At 48.5% G+C, this 13,226-nt stretch overlaps 1 protein-coding gene across 3 annotated transcripts in view; it reads left to right on the top strand.

Moving 5' to 3' along the window:
• Positions 1 to 13,226, top strand: part of lpar1 (lysophosphatidic acid receptor 1) — a 136,342-nt gene that overhangs the window by 21,168 nt on the left and 101,948 nt on the right. For 2 of the 3 annotated variants that reach the window (XM_078214045.1, XM_078214043.1), the window contains exon 2: positions 12,369 to 12,440. The exons of the other annotated variant lie outside the window; for it this stretch is intronic. The gene's annotated coding sequence lies outside the window, so the exon portion shown is untranslated. The remainder of the gene's footprint in view (positions 1 to 12,368; positions 12,441 to 13,226) is intronic. 3 annotated transcript variants of the gene reach the window in all.

The following is a 13,226-nucleotide window of genomic DNA, read 5'->3' as shown; positions in this document are numbered from 1 at the left end:
AACATAGGAATTGGGAGCAGGAGTGGGCAATTCAGCCCTTCACTGTCTGTGTGGAGTCTGTACATTCTCCCCGTGTCTGCGTGGGCTTCCTCCAGGTGCTCCGGTTTCCTTCCACAGTCTGAAAGATGTGCTGGTTAGGTGGATTGGCCGTGTTAAATTCTCCCTCTGTGTACCCGAACAGGCGCCGGAGTGTGGCGACTAGGGGATTTTCACAGTTCATGTAAATCAACTTGTGACTAATAAATAAACTTTTTTACTTTTTCTTTCGAGCCCGCTCCGCCAATTAACATGACCATGGCTGATCTTATTCTGGTCTCAACTCCACTTTCCTGCCTGCTCCCTTTATCCCGCTTTTCCGCAGAAATGAATCAATCTCTTTTTTGAATCTGTTGATTGATTCCACCTCCCCTGTACCCTGGGGCAGTGAGTTCCACAGATTCACAACCTTCTGGGAGAAGTAGGCTGGAATTTTCCCACTGTTCATGACGACAGGATTTTCCCATCCCGCTGCAGGAACGGAGATATGGCTTGTGGCCAAACTCTCCGCCTTTACTGCAGCGGGAACATGGCGTGAACGGGTGGTAAGATCGCGTCCGTAGTTTCTCCTCAGCTCAGTTTTCAACCTTCCGCCTTCTCACTCTCGCTGGAATTCTACCGCCCTGCCCATCATGGGAATCAGGAGCGGGCAAGGGGCGGAGAATGGGAAGGTCCGCAGATCTCGGGCAAGATTTTTCAGTCTTGGGTCGAGCAAGGCCATAAAATCCCACCCTCTATATCTATGACCTCTTGTCTTAGACTGTCCCACAAGGGGGAACATCTGTGCAATGTCCACCTTATTAATCCCCGGAAATCTATTAATCTCAGTGGTTAGTGCTGCTGCCTCACAGCGCCAGGGAACCAGGTTCGATTCCCGGTTGGGTCACTGTCTGTGTGGAGTTTGCACGTTCTCCTCGTGTCTGTGTGGGTTTCCTCCGGGTGCTCCGGTTTCCTCCCACATTCTGAAAGACGTGCTGGTTAGGTGCATTGACCTGAACAGGCGCCGGACTGTGGCGACTCGGGGAATTTCATAGTAACTGCATTGCAGTGTTAATGTAAGCCTTACTTGTGACTATTAAAAAACTTTACCTTTACTTTACTTTTCAAATTTCCAATTGATTTCCTGCCTTATGCAGTTGTTTTTGGAGACACTTCCAGATTTCCGCTCTCATTATAGAATCCCTACAGTATAGAAGGAGGCCATTTGGCCCATTTTGTCCTGACTGACCACATTTCCACCCAGACCCTATTCCCGTAACCCCGCATATTTACTCTGCTAATCCCCCTGACACTAAGGGGCAATTTAGCACGGCCAATCCACCTAACCCGCACATCTTTGGACTGTGGGAGGAAACCGGAGCCCCCGGAGGAAACCCACGCAGACAACGTACAAACTCCACACAGACAGTGACCCGATGTGGGAATTGAACCCGGGTCCCTGGTGCTGTGAGGCAGCAGTGCTAACCACTATGCCACCCGTGCTATGTGATGAAGTATTTCCTGATTAACTCTTTTTTTTTTGGAACTGGGGTGTGATGGATTGGAACCACCACCTGGAAAGTCCACCTGTCGAAGACGCGAGGCTCTCAGCGAGTCTTCCCCCCGGTCCCCTCTGAACGATTAAGTAGATGACTCCAAAGAGTTAGTCATCACTTGCAGGGTTCACACTTCAAGGCCCAATCTCATCGCATTTAATTTGCCAGTGTTGATATTTCTCCAGCTAAAAAATAATGCCACCCTTGTGCATTTACGAAGTGCTGCCTTAATGTGTGGAAGCACGGGGCTGTATCGGTTTCTCCACAGATGCTGCATTCTTTGGCTTTGTGAAAGGGATGATTCAGACCTTGACTTTTGTGGGATTTGGGCAAATACGGGTTTGTACAGCGTTGCACTGCACTTGTGCTAGATCGTAAAACAGGGACATTGCTCACTGCTCTTTCGCATCCACTCTCAATGCTACAGCTCGGGGCTGTTGTGGCGTTTTATGCACTGTGTGCTGCCCCCTCCCACTCTCTGATTGTGCTCCAAGAATGCCTCACCCTGGTTTAAATATTCTTCACAATACTTCTGAGGAGTCTTTTACGTCATGGTTGTGAGTTGAATGTGGGGGCAGGGGAATAAAAAAAAGGTGCATGAATAATAATTTTCCATGCGTTCTTAAAGCGAGACTGTCCTTTAAATTATTTGGCAAATTTCTGCTCAGGAACGTTGAAGATAGGAGCATTTGTTGGCCATTCGGCCTTTTGAGCCTGTCCCACCATTCAACATAATCGTGGCTAGTCCTCTATCTCAATGCCACACTCCTGTGCTCTCCTCATATTCTTTGATGCATATCGGGCGGTATTTTCCGGCCAAGCTCACCCAAAACTGGAAAATCCTGCTTGAGGTCAACGGACCTATGCATGTTCCGCCCTGTAGCGGGTGGGACGGAAAACTCCCTCCCAGAAATCTACCTATTTGCTACTTAAATATAATTTAATGTTCTGATGAAGGGTTACCCAGACTCGCAACGTTGGCTCTATTCTCTCTCCACAGATGCTGTCAGACCTGCTGAGATTTTCCAGCATTTTCTGTTTTTGCTGCTTAAATATATCTTGTTTGAGAGAGGTGTGTCATTTTTGTAGCATCGTGCGCACAGGCGCACACACACAGGTGCACGCGCACGCACACAGGCACACACACAGACGCATGCGCACGCACGCACACAGGTGCACACACACAGGCGCACGCGCGCACACACAGGCGCACGCACACGCATGCACACAGGCGCACGCGCGCACACACACAGGCACACACACAGGTGCACGCGTGCACACACAGGCGTGCACACACAGGCGCGCGCACACACACAGGCACACACACAGGCGCACGCGCGCACACACAGGTGCACACACACAGGCGCAAGCGCGCGCACAGGCGCATGCGCGCACACACACAGGCGCACGCGCACACACACACAGGCTCACACACAGGCGCACGCGCGCACACACACAGGCACACACACAGGCGCACGCGCGCACACACACAGGCGCACGCGCGCACACACAGGCACACACACAGGCGCACGCGCGCACACACACAGGCACACACACAGGCGCACGCGCGCACACACACAGGCACACACACAGGCGCACGCGCGCACACACACAGGCGCACGCGCGCACACACACAGGCACACACACAGGCGCACACGCACACACACACAGGCACACACACACAGGCGCACGTGCGCACACACAGGCACACACACAGGCGCACGCGCGCACACACACAGGCACACACACAGGCGCACGCACACACAGGCGCACGCGCGCGCACACACAGGCACACACAGCCGCACACACACAGGCACACACACAGCCGCACGCGCGCGCACACACAGGCACACACACAGGCGCACGCGCGCGCACACACAGGCACACACACAGGCGCACGCGCGCACACACACAGGCACACACACACGCATGCGCGCACACACACAGGCACACACACAGGCGCACGCGCGCACACACACAGGCGCACGCGCACACACACACAGGCGCACGCGCACACACACACAGGCGCACGCGTGCACACACACAGGCGCACGCGCGCTCGCGCACACACTGGCCTTTTAGTCACGTTCTGCTCTTAAGTTAATAACTACGTTATTCTTTTAGGTACATAAGTGAGCTACTTACGGTCATGTGATGCTGGCTCACAATCCAAGATGCATGGGGTTATGGGGATAGGGAATTGTGGTCGGTGCAGACTCGATGGGCCGAAGGCTTCCTTCTGCACAGTAGGGATTCTGTGATTCTATGTTTAAATCTGTGCCCATCAAATTTGATATTGCCATTTAATTAATTTCAAGATTTAGAGGTGTACAGTGCTAATTTATGGATTGCGTCAACTGGTTACATGGGACCTGTGAATATAGGTTGTGTGTAAAAATTGGACATTGATTAAAAGAAAATCAATTTAATATCAATAGAGGCTGAAGAAAGACAACTATCTGGGAATGTAACACAGGATCGGATAGGTATAGTGTGGTGTCTACTTGTACCGGAAGGGTTGGGATTTTTTGTTAATCCTTTTCCCATGGAATGACAGTCCTTTTTTTGTGATTTTGAGTTCCAATCTCAGCTGGAACACTGGGAGCCGGTGACCACATGTAAAGGACCCCCCCCCCCCCTTTATTGATATTCATCATGTTTAACCCCTTCCCACTTTTCAAATACAGGGGGTGCGATCTTACCGCCCGCTCCCGCTGCATCGAAGCCGGAGGTTCTGGCGACAAGTCAAATCTCCGTTCACTGCAGCGGGATGGGAAAGTTCCGGCCAGGATATTTAAGTCAAGGGCTTGTATGTTGCACATTAAAAAAACTATGCTGTATGGGTAAGATTTTGTAGAAATTCCCATTAAGAATTACAACCAGAAATATGGAGTTATGGACATGATTCCTTGAATACAATCCTTACAGGGCAGAAGGAAGCCATTCGGCCCATCGAGTCTGCACCGACCACAATCCCACCCAGGCCCCATCCCCATAACCCCATGTATTTACCCTGCTAATCTCCTTAACCTACACATCTTGGGACACTAAGGGGCAATTTAGCATGGCTAATCCACCTAACCCGCACATCTTTGGAGTGTGGGAGGAAACTGGAGCACCTGGAGAAAACCCACGCAGACACGGGGAGAACATGCAGACTCTGCACAGACGGTGACCCAAGGCCACAGTTGAACCCGGGTCCCTGGCACTACGAGTGTTAACCACTGTGCCACCGTGCCGGCCATAGAAAATGAAGTATTGCCGATTTACACCGGGGACTTAAAGCTTCCTTGGAGTGGGAGATTTATTGAGTGGCGCTGCCTTAGTGATAAACGCTGTTTTATGATGCATCCGTACATAGACAGATCTTCCTGGGAAAGGCAGCTGACGTGGCCCATTGATGCTGCCGTCCGATACATCTTATGCCTGCTTCGTATCAGCTTCCTGATCTGAGGAACCCGTATTTATGTTCCACCTTGTCGTTATGGTGACCTCTGAGTTCCAGGGAAGCCGGCACAGTATTTTGTGATGCCCTTGGGTTGGGGCAGGTCTCGCAAATGACAAGACCGTTCCGCCTTTCCTGCTGGCCGTTTTGTAAACGGGAAGGACATTAAGGTGGACAACAAGTTGGGACTGACACCTTTGGCAACTCTGGGACAAATGAAACCAATCCACGGAAAAAAAAAAATCCATGAAGCACGGTCACTGTTGTGTGATGTAGAGAAGCACAGCAAGATCCCATAAAAGTGTTCTGATGTTGTTCTTTTGTTGATGTTGTTTGGGGTCTTAACGTTGATTAGGTAAGCTCCCGTCTTCTCTTTCGAACAGAGGCTCTGGATTCTTCTATAGCCATCTGAGAGGGTAAACACAGGGCGGGATTTTCCAGCCACGCTCGCCTCAAGACTGGAGACCCCCCCCCCCCCCCCGAGGTCAATGGACCTGTGCCTGGTCCTGTCCCGCCCGCTACAATTCCCGTGGCGGGCGGGACTGGAAAATTCCGCCCACGGACTCAATTGAACATCTTTTAACTTTCTCGTGTCTAGTTAGACTTCCCTTGACCAGGTCACAACCTGTCACCAGAAGCTGTAGCTTTGGCCTCTCCGTTGGAAAGATTTGCAGGTTGGCACTCAACCCATTAGACCATGTTGTGAACACTCTTTCCTTGGACATCAAGTCCTGGGGTGGGACTTGAACTGGGAGCTTCTGGCTCAGAGATAGAAATGCTAGCCATGGCGCCACAAGACCTCCTCCTTAGTTTAACACCTCTTTGAAATGTTAACATCTCTGACAGTGTGGCACTCCTTCGGTACTGCCCTGAAGAAGCAGACTGGATCACGTGCTCATATATCTGCGGTGGGGCTTGAACCTACAAACTTCTGATTCTGAAACGAGTGCTACCCATTAAGCTGATGTATTAAGCAGTTGCCTGTACTTTATTAGGGACTTTCTGGCTCAGAGAAGGTTGATTTAGCCAAGTTGAATTTCCCAGTTTAACCCAGATGCAGTCCAACGTTACTGGTTGGGTTGGTGAGGTCTGGCTTCCATTGCCACGGCTGTTACCAAGGTGATGGGACGTCAAACGGGAGCAACTTGAGGGACAGGTAAGATAGGGCGGCACGGTAGCACAGTGGTCAGCACTGCTGCTTCACAGCTCCAGGGTCCCGGGTTCAATTCCCGGCTCGGGTCACTGTCTGTGTGGAGTTTGCACATTCTCCTCGTGTCTGCGTGGGTTTCCTCCGGGTGCTCCGGTTTCCTCCCACAGTCCAAAGATGTGCGGGTTAGGTTGATTGGCCAGGTTAAAAATTGTCCCCGAGATGCGTAGTTAAAGGGATTAGCGGGTAAATATGTGGGGGTAGGGCCTGGGTGGGATTGTGGTCGGTGCAGGAATGGCCTCCTTCTGCACTGTAGGGTTTCTATGATTCTATGATAGAAGCAACCTGCTTCTATCTTACCTATTCCCTTCGTAATCTTATATGTTTCTATAAGATCTCCCCTCATTCTTCTGAATTCCAATGAGTATAGCCCCAGTCTACTCAGTCTCTCCTCATAAGCCAACCCTCTCAACTCCGGAATCAACCTAGTGAATCTCCTCTGGGCCCTGTCCAGTGCCAGATGCTGCCAGATCTGCTGAGATTTTCCAGCATTTTCTCTTTTGGTTTCAGAGTGCAAGGAAGCACCACTGACTTGGGATGTATATCCCTGTTCCTTCATGATCACTGGGTCAAAATCTTGGGGTGGGTTTTTCTGTTCCCCCGCCCTCCTCCCAACTCCTCGCGGAATGTGTTCCGGTGGTGTAGGTGGCTTTCCACTGGCTGTTGGTGGGATCTCCGGGTTCTGCTGATGTTTACAGTGTTTTGTGTGGCTCACCCATCATGGGGGGGGGGGTGGGGGATGCCCTTTGCTACGACTGGAAGTACCCACCGGCTGGAAGGGTTGGAAAATCCCACTCTTGGAATTCCCCCCAACAGAGTTGCGAGAGTTCCTTCATTGACGACAGAGACTCGAGGAGAAGGTCCTTCAGTAGATGTTCAGGGGGCAGGTGACAGATATCTACCCTGCCTGTGACAACCAGGTCTTGACAATCGATTATGTGAGTTTTAAACTTGGGTGTGCCTGTGCAAGGAACACAGAAAGATGACATGCAGGTGAAGCAAGCAATTGGGAAGACAAATAACAAGTTGGCCTTTATTCCAGGGGGGATTGGAATACAAGAATAATAAAGAAGTTCGGCTACACTTGTACTGGGTTTGGCTGAGACCGTATTTGGAGGAGTGTGTGCAGTTTTGGTCTCCACATTTAAGAAAGGATATACTTGTATCAGAGACGGTTTAGTGAAAGTTCACTGGATTGCTCCCGGAAATGAGAGGTTTGTCCTATGATGAGAGGCTGGGTTATTTGGACTTATATTCGCTGACATTTAGAAGAATGAGAGGCGATTTCATTGAAAACTACATCATTCCACAGGAGTGGATACTGAGAGATTGTTTCTCTGGTTGGGGAACCTAAAACATGGGGGCAGAATCAGGGTGAGGGAGGCAGTCATTTGGGACTGAGATATGGACAAACTTCTTCACTCAAAGAATTGTGAATCTTTTTGGAGTTCTCTACCCCAGAGAGTTGTGGATGTTCCATCATTGAGTACAGTTCAGGCTGGGGTAGACAGACATTTGGTCTCTCGGGGAACAGGGAGATATAGGGAGTGAGCAGGAAAATGGAGTTGAAGCCCAAGATGAGGCATGATCGGATTGAATACCGGGGCCGGTTTGACAGGCCATCTGGTCTACCCCTATTTCATATGTGCTAAAATCTCAGATTTTGACTCCCGGAAGTGGGAATTGAATGAGTGACAGCATTGAATGAACATTTTGACATGAAGACGGCGAGACTTTATTCAACAACTTGTGTGTCTCCAGAACCTGGGAAGTTTGATCTGTTGAGCTGGCCTATATTTTTGTGCGGTGTGGCCAGTACAGTTCTGATATAAATGTATAATAATTAGCAATTCAGTGTGCAGGGGAAATGAAAGCTTTCTAAAAAATCAATGGCACGCTTTAATTTTCTCCTTTCTGGTACAGTCATTTTCTGGAAAATTGACAACTGTAATTTCTGCTTGGATAACCAGTACTTTGTCATATAGCTGTATGAAATACATCATTGTAGTGAGCTGAAATGCTGTCCCATAATTGGTCTTGAATATTTCTGTTTTACTTTAATGCTAACTGATAACAGTTTCAGGAATAATTATGTTGTTCTCTAGAAAATGATTTGCATGCGAATGCGAACCTTTTATCATTCAATTGGTGGAATTATTTATGAGCGTAGGAGTATCTTAATTTTAGCAAACTGGGCTAGTCTCTCCCATTGTACCTCTCTTCCCCCCTCAGTTTTAACTTTTTCTTTCCCAGTTTCTCTTCCCTCTGCCCTTTTCTTTATTCTTTCATGAGATGTGGGCGTTGTTGGCATTTGTTGCCCATCCCTACTTGCCCTTTGCTAGGGCCATTTTCAGAGGGCAGTCAAGAGTCAACCACATTGCTGTGGCTCTGGAGTCACATGTAGGCCAGACCGGGTAAGGAAGGCAGATTTCCTTCCCTTAAGGGCATTAGTGAACCAGATGGGTTTTTATGACAATCACAGATGGTTTCACGGTCAGTTTATAGAGTCATAGAGGTCTACAGCAAAGAAAAAGGCCCTTCGGCCCATCACTGCTGCGCCGGTCAAAGACAAACCACCCAACTATTCTAATCCCATTTTCCAGCACTTGGTCCACAGCCTTTATGCCTTGGCATTGCAAGTGCACATCTAAATACTCTTAAATGTTAAGAAGGTCTCTCTCTCTCCACCATCCTTTCAGGCAGTGAGTTCCAGATTCCCACCACCCACTAAACATCCTGCCCCTTACCTTAAAACTCTGCCCCCTGCTCATTGATCCCTCCACCAAGGGGAAAAGTTTCTTCCTGTCTAGTCTATCTATTGCTCTCGTAATTTTATACATTTCAATCATGTCCCCTCCCCCTCAGTCTCCTCTGCTCCAAGGAAAACAACCCCAGTCTATCCAATCTCTCTTCATAATTAAAACTCTCCAGCCCAGGGTACATCCTGGTAAATCTCCTCTATACCCTTTCCAGTGCTATCACACCCTTCCTATAATGCAGGTTCCAGAACTGCGCACAACACCCTTACTGAGACTAGCTTTTAATATTCCAGATTTTTAAAATCAACTGAAAGGTTTGATCTCTTCCCCCTCCACTGAGCATTAGCCTGGGCCTCTGGGTTACTAATTTGGTGACATTACCAATACCCCACCATTTCCCCCTTCATGGTGCCTGCTCCCTTGTTGGTCCTGACTTGTGATTTGATTTGATTTGATTTATTATTGTCACATGTATCAGTATACAGTGAAAAGTACTGTTCCTTGCGCGCTATACAGACAAAGCATACTGTTCATAGAGAAGGAAAGGAGAGAGTGCAGAATGTAGTGTTACAGTCGCAGCTAGGGTGTAGAGAAACATCAACTTAATGCAAGGTAGGTCCATTCAAAAGTCTGACAGCAGCAGGGAAGAAGCTGTTCTTGAGTCGGTTGGTACGTGACCTCAGACTTTAGTATCTTTTTCCTGACGGAAGAAGGAGAATGTCCAGGGTGTGTTTTGATTTATCATTGTCACATGTATTAGTATACAGTGAAAGTATTGTTTCTTGAGCGTTATACAGACAAAGCATGCCGCACATAGGAAAGGAGAAGGTGCAGAATGTAGTGTTACAGTCATAACTAGGGTGTAGAGAAAGATTGACTTAATGCAGACTGCAGCAGCTCACCTCCCAATGTGAGCAGGCGCTTTGAGCTTGGGTAGTTGTTCATGAAAAGGCTAGTTAACTCCGCGAGACTCTGAGAAGCCATCTGTTACCCACATGTGCACATTAATGATCGGAATCACTGAGGCACTGCCTGCCTTTGCTGATTAGACCTATTTTCATGTTACATGAAGGAGGATCTGTTAAAAAGGACACTTGCAGAGACTTTAGTTTTGCTGCTAAATTAGCACTGGATGAATCACAATGTTCGGGGGCTGGGGGGAGGGTGTCACAACAGGGTGCGAATGGGCACCGTAAATCTAGTTAAAGTCAGAGACTTTTAAAAAACATTTTTAACCATGTGATGTTCGAAATGGAGTTGTGGCAGCTTACGTAGTTCCTCATACCATCATCAGATTCTCATTTAAATCAGTTTCCTTTTTAGATTTTGAAGTCCAAAGATGAGCAGGTTGGCTATTTAGCATGGCCATGCTAAATTGCCCCTTAGTGTCAGGGGGACTAGCTAGGGTAAATACATGGGGTTACAAGAATAGGGCCTGGGTGGGATTGTGGTCCGCGCAGACTCGATGGGCTGAACGGCCTCCTTCTGCACTGTAGGGATTCTATGGTTCTTTAAGTCAACTCGAACAACTGTTGTGTCTTAGGGCATTTTGCTGCCCTTGCGATGGGATAATGTTAGACATGGTGAAATGGTGTCATGTTACTCTGAGTAATCGATGCCTGGATGTTTATGACTTGCGTTAATCTCGATAACTCTGTCTCATCCATCAAAAGTAATCAGTGTGGTTATTTTATTGAGGGGTGGGAGTTCTTGTCCAATAACTGGGAGTGACAGATGGACATTTTTGGCAGTTTAAAGGACACAACTTTCTGGGATATCTGAGGAGGATCCAGGTCTTTTTAAAAAAAAACAAGAAACTGCACTTTTTTTGTTATATTTTCTTGGATGTGCTCAGTTCAGCGTGGAGAAAAATTGGTGAATTCTGAGTTGAGGGGGAATAGTTCCCCTTACATTTGTGAGGAAATCTCTGTTCGTACCCCGATTCCGGGGCAAATGGGACATTCTTCACATCAGCAAGCTGACAGTTTGATTGTAATGAATCAGATGTGGGGGGGCGGAACAGGACATGCATGGTGGCACAGTGGTTAGCACTGCTGCCTCACAGTGCCAGGGACCCGGGTTCAATTCCGGTCTTGAGTCATTATCTGTGCGGAGTCTGCATGTTATCCTCGTGTCTGCGTGGGTTTCCTCCGGGTGCTCCGGTTTCCTCCCACAGTCCGAAAGACGTGCTGGTTAGGTGCACTGGTCATGCTAAATTCTCCCTCAGTGTACCCGAACAGGCGCTGGAGTGTGGCGACTAGGGGATTTTCACAGTAAGTTTGTTGCAGTGTTAATGTAAGCCTACTTGTGACTGATAAATACACTTTTTACTTTACTTTTCCTCCCACAGTCCAAAGAGGTGCAGGTTTGGTGATTAGCGATAGTAAATTGACCATTACTGTCAAGGGGGATTAGCGGGGTAAATACATGGGGTTACAGGGAGGGGACTTGGGTGGGATTGTAGCCGGTGCAGGCTCGATGGGCTGAATGGCCTCCTTCTGCACTGTGGGGATTCTATGATTCATGAAAAGTCTGACAGGAGTCGGACAGCTGAGTGTAATAAAAGTGTTAGTGAAGAAAGAGATTTGTTTTACTTTATGGGGGCTTCAGAACGGAATCCAAATTGCATCTCAGTGGGTAAGGAAGGGCAGTCAAACTACAGGGCTAAATGTTGGAATTTGAAACGTTCACTTTTAAGGTAGACAAACTACGTGAGAAGGAGCACAAACAAACTTTGCTTCTGATTTAGGTGCAGTGTCAAGTAACCATGTTTGTCTTTATCCTGTCCAGGTATCAGTGAGGAGGGGGAGGGGGAGGAGAGAGCAGCTCTAGACCGTAGCCATTGTCCAACCTTTAATCTCCTGAAGTAATGACCTGTTCCCGTTGCAAAAGCTGGAACTCTTGAGTCATTTTGCGCCTGCTTAAACTGGGGTTCGGTTCTTGCTGCTGATAATTTGGATTGCGTCCTAATCAAGCTTCCAGTAATCGGAAAAGCACATGGCGCGGCCAACAGCGAGTGCTTTGTGCAAAGGGTTCTGCTTTTCCTACACGCCTGCTCGGGGTTCAGTAAGATCACATCCGGTCTCTGTGCTCGATACAGAAACCAGGAGCAGATGTCGGTGAGGCAGCCTGTAAGGGCTGTTCAGGCAAAGCGCAACGTGAAGGCATCATTAGCAGTGCCACGAAACATTCAAGGTGGAGCCTTCAGCAGCTCTTGATGAAGCGCGGTTGTAAACACCAGCGTTGCCAGGACAATGGCCTTTTGACGAGCGTTGGTTCACTTAGAAAAGAGCGAAGCAAACTGTATCAATCTTCCGAGTGACCTTTAAGGCCCTCATTAATTGTTGAGTCAACAAAGTTAATGGTCATGTTTCTCTTGTTTACAGTGGGATCGGATTCAGCTGAGAACAACTGCTGGCATTTAGCAGGGCAACTGTGTTCCATTTCATCAGCTACAGGTTATCTTTCTTTCATCCATTACTCACATACACATGTTGGTTCTCTGTTTACCTTACCCTTAGTTTTTGGCCTATTAATCATAGAATCCCTACAGTGCAGAAGGAGACCGTTCGGCCCATCGAGTCTGCACCAAACACAATCCCACCCAGGCCCTACCCCCATAACCTCTCATATTTACCCCGCTAATCCCCCTGACACGAAGGGTCAATTTAAAGAACAAAGAAAAGTACAGCACAGGAACAGGTCCTTCGGCCCTCCAAGCCTGCGCCCATCATGATGCCTGCCTAAACTAAAAGCACACGCACTTAAGGAGTCCGTATCCTTCGATTCCCATCTTATTCTTGTATTCATCTAGTTCCCTCTTAAATGTCGCTATTGTACCTGCTCCCACCACCTCCCCGGGCAGCGCGTTCCAGACATTCACCGCCCTCTGTGCCTTACACATCTCCTCTAAACTTGTCCCCACGCACCTTAAACATATGTCCCCTAGCACTTGACGTTTCCACCCTAGGAAAGAGCATCTGTCCATGCCACTCATAAATTGTAAACCTCTATCAGGTCACCCCTCAACCTCCGTCATTCCAGTGAGAACAAACCGAGTTGATCCAACCTCTCCTCATAGCTAATACCCTCCAGACCAGGCAACATCCTGGTAAACCTCTTCTTTTAGCGTGGCCAAACAACCTAACCCGCACATCTTTGGAGTGTAGGAGGAAACCCACGCAGACATGGGGAGAGCATGCAAACTCCACACAGACCTGAGGCCGGTATTGAACCCTGGTCCC

This window comes from Mustelus asterias, chromosome 6 (genome assembly GCF_964213995.1).
Source record: "Mustelus asterias chromosome 6, sMusAst1.hap1.1, whole genome shotgun sequence".
In the NCBI taxonomy this organism is placed as follows: Eukaryota; Metazoa; Chordata; class Chondrichthyes; order Carcharhiniformes; family Triakidae; genus Mustelus; species Mustelus asterias.
The sequence above is the reverse complement of the archived record's forward strand: the minus strand, read 5'-3'. Positions and strand labels throughout refer to the sequence as shown.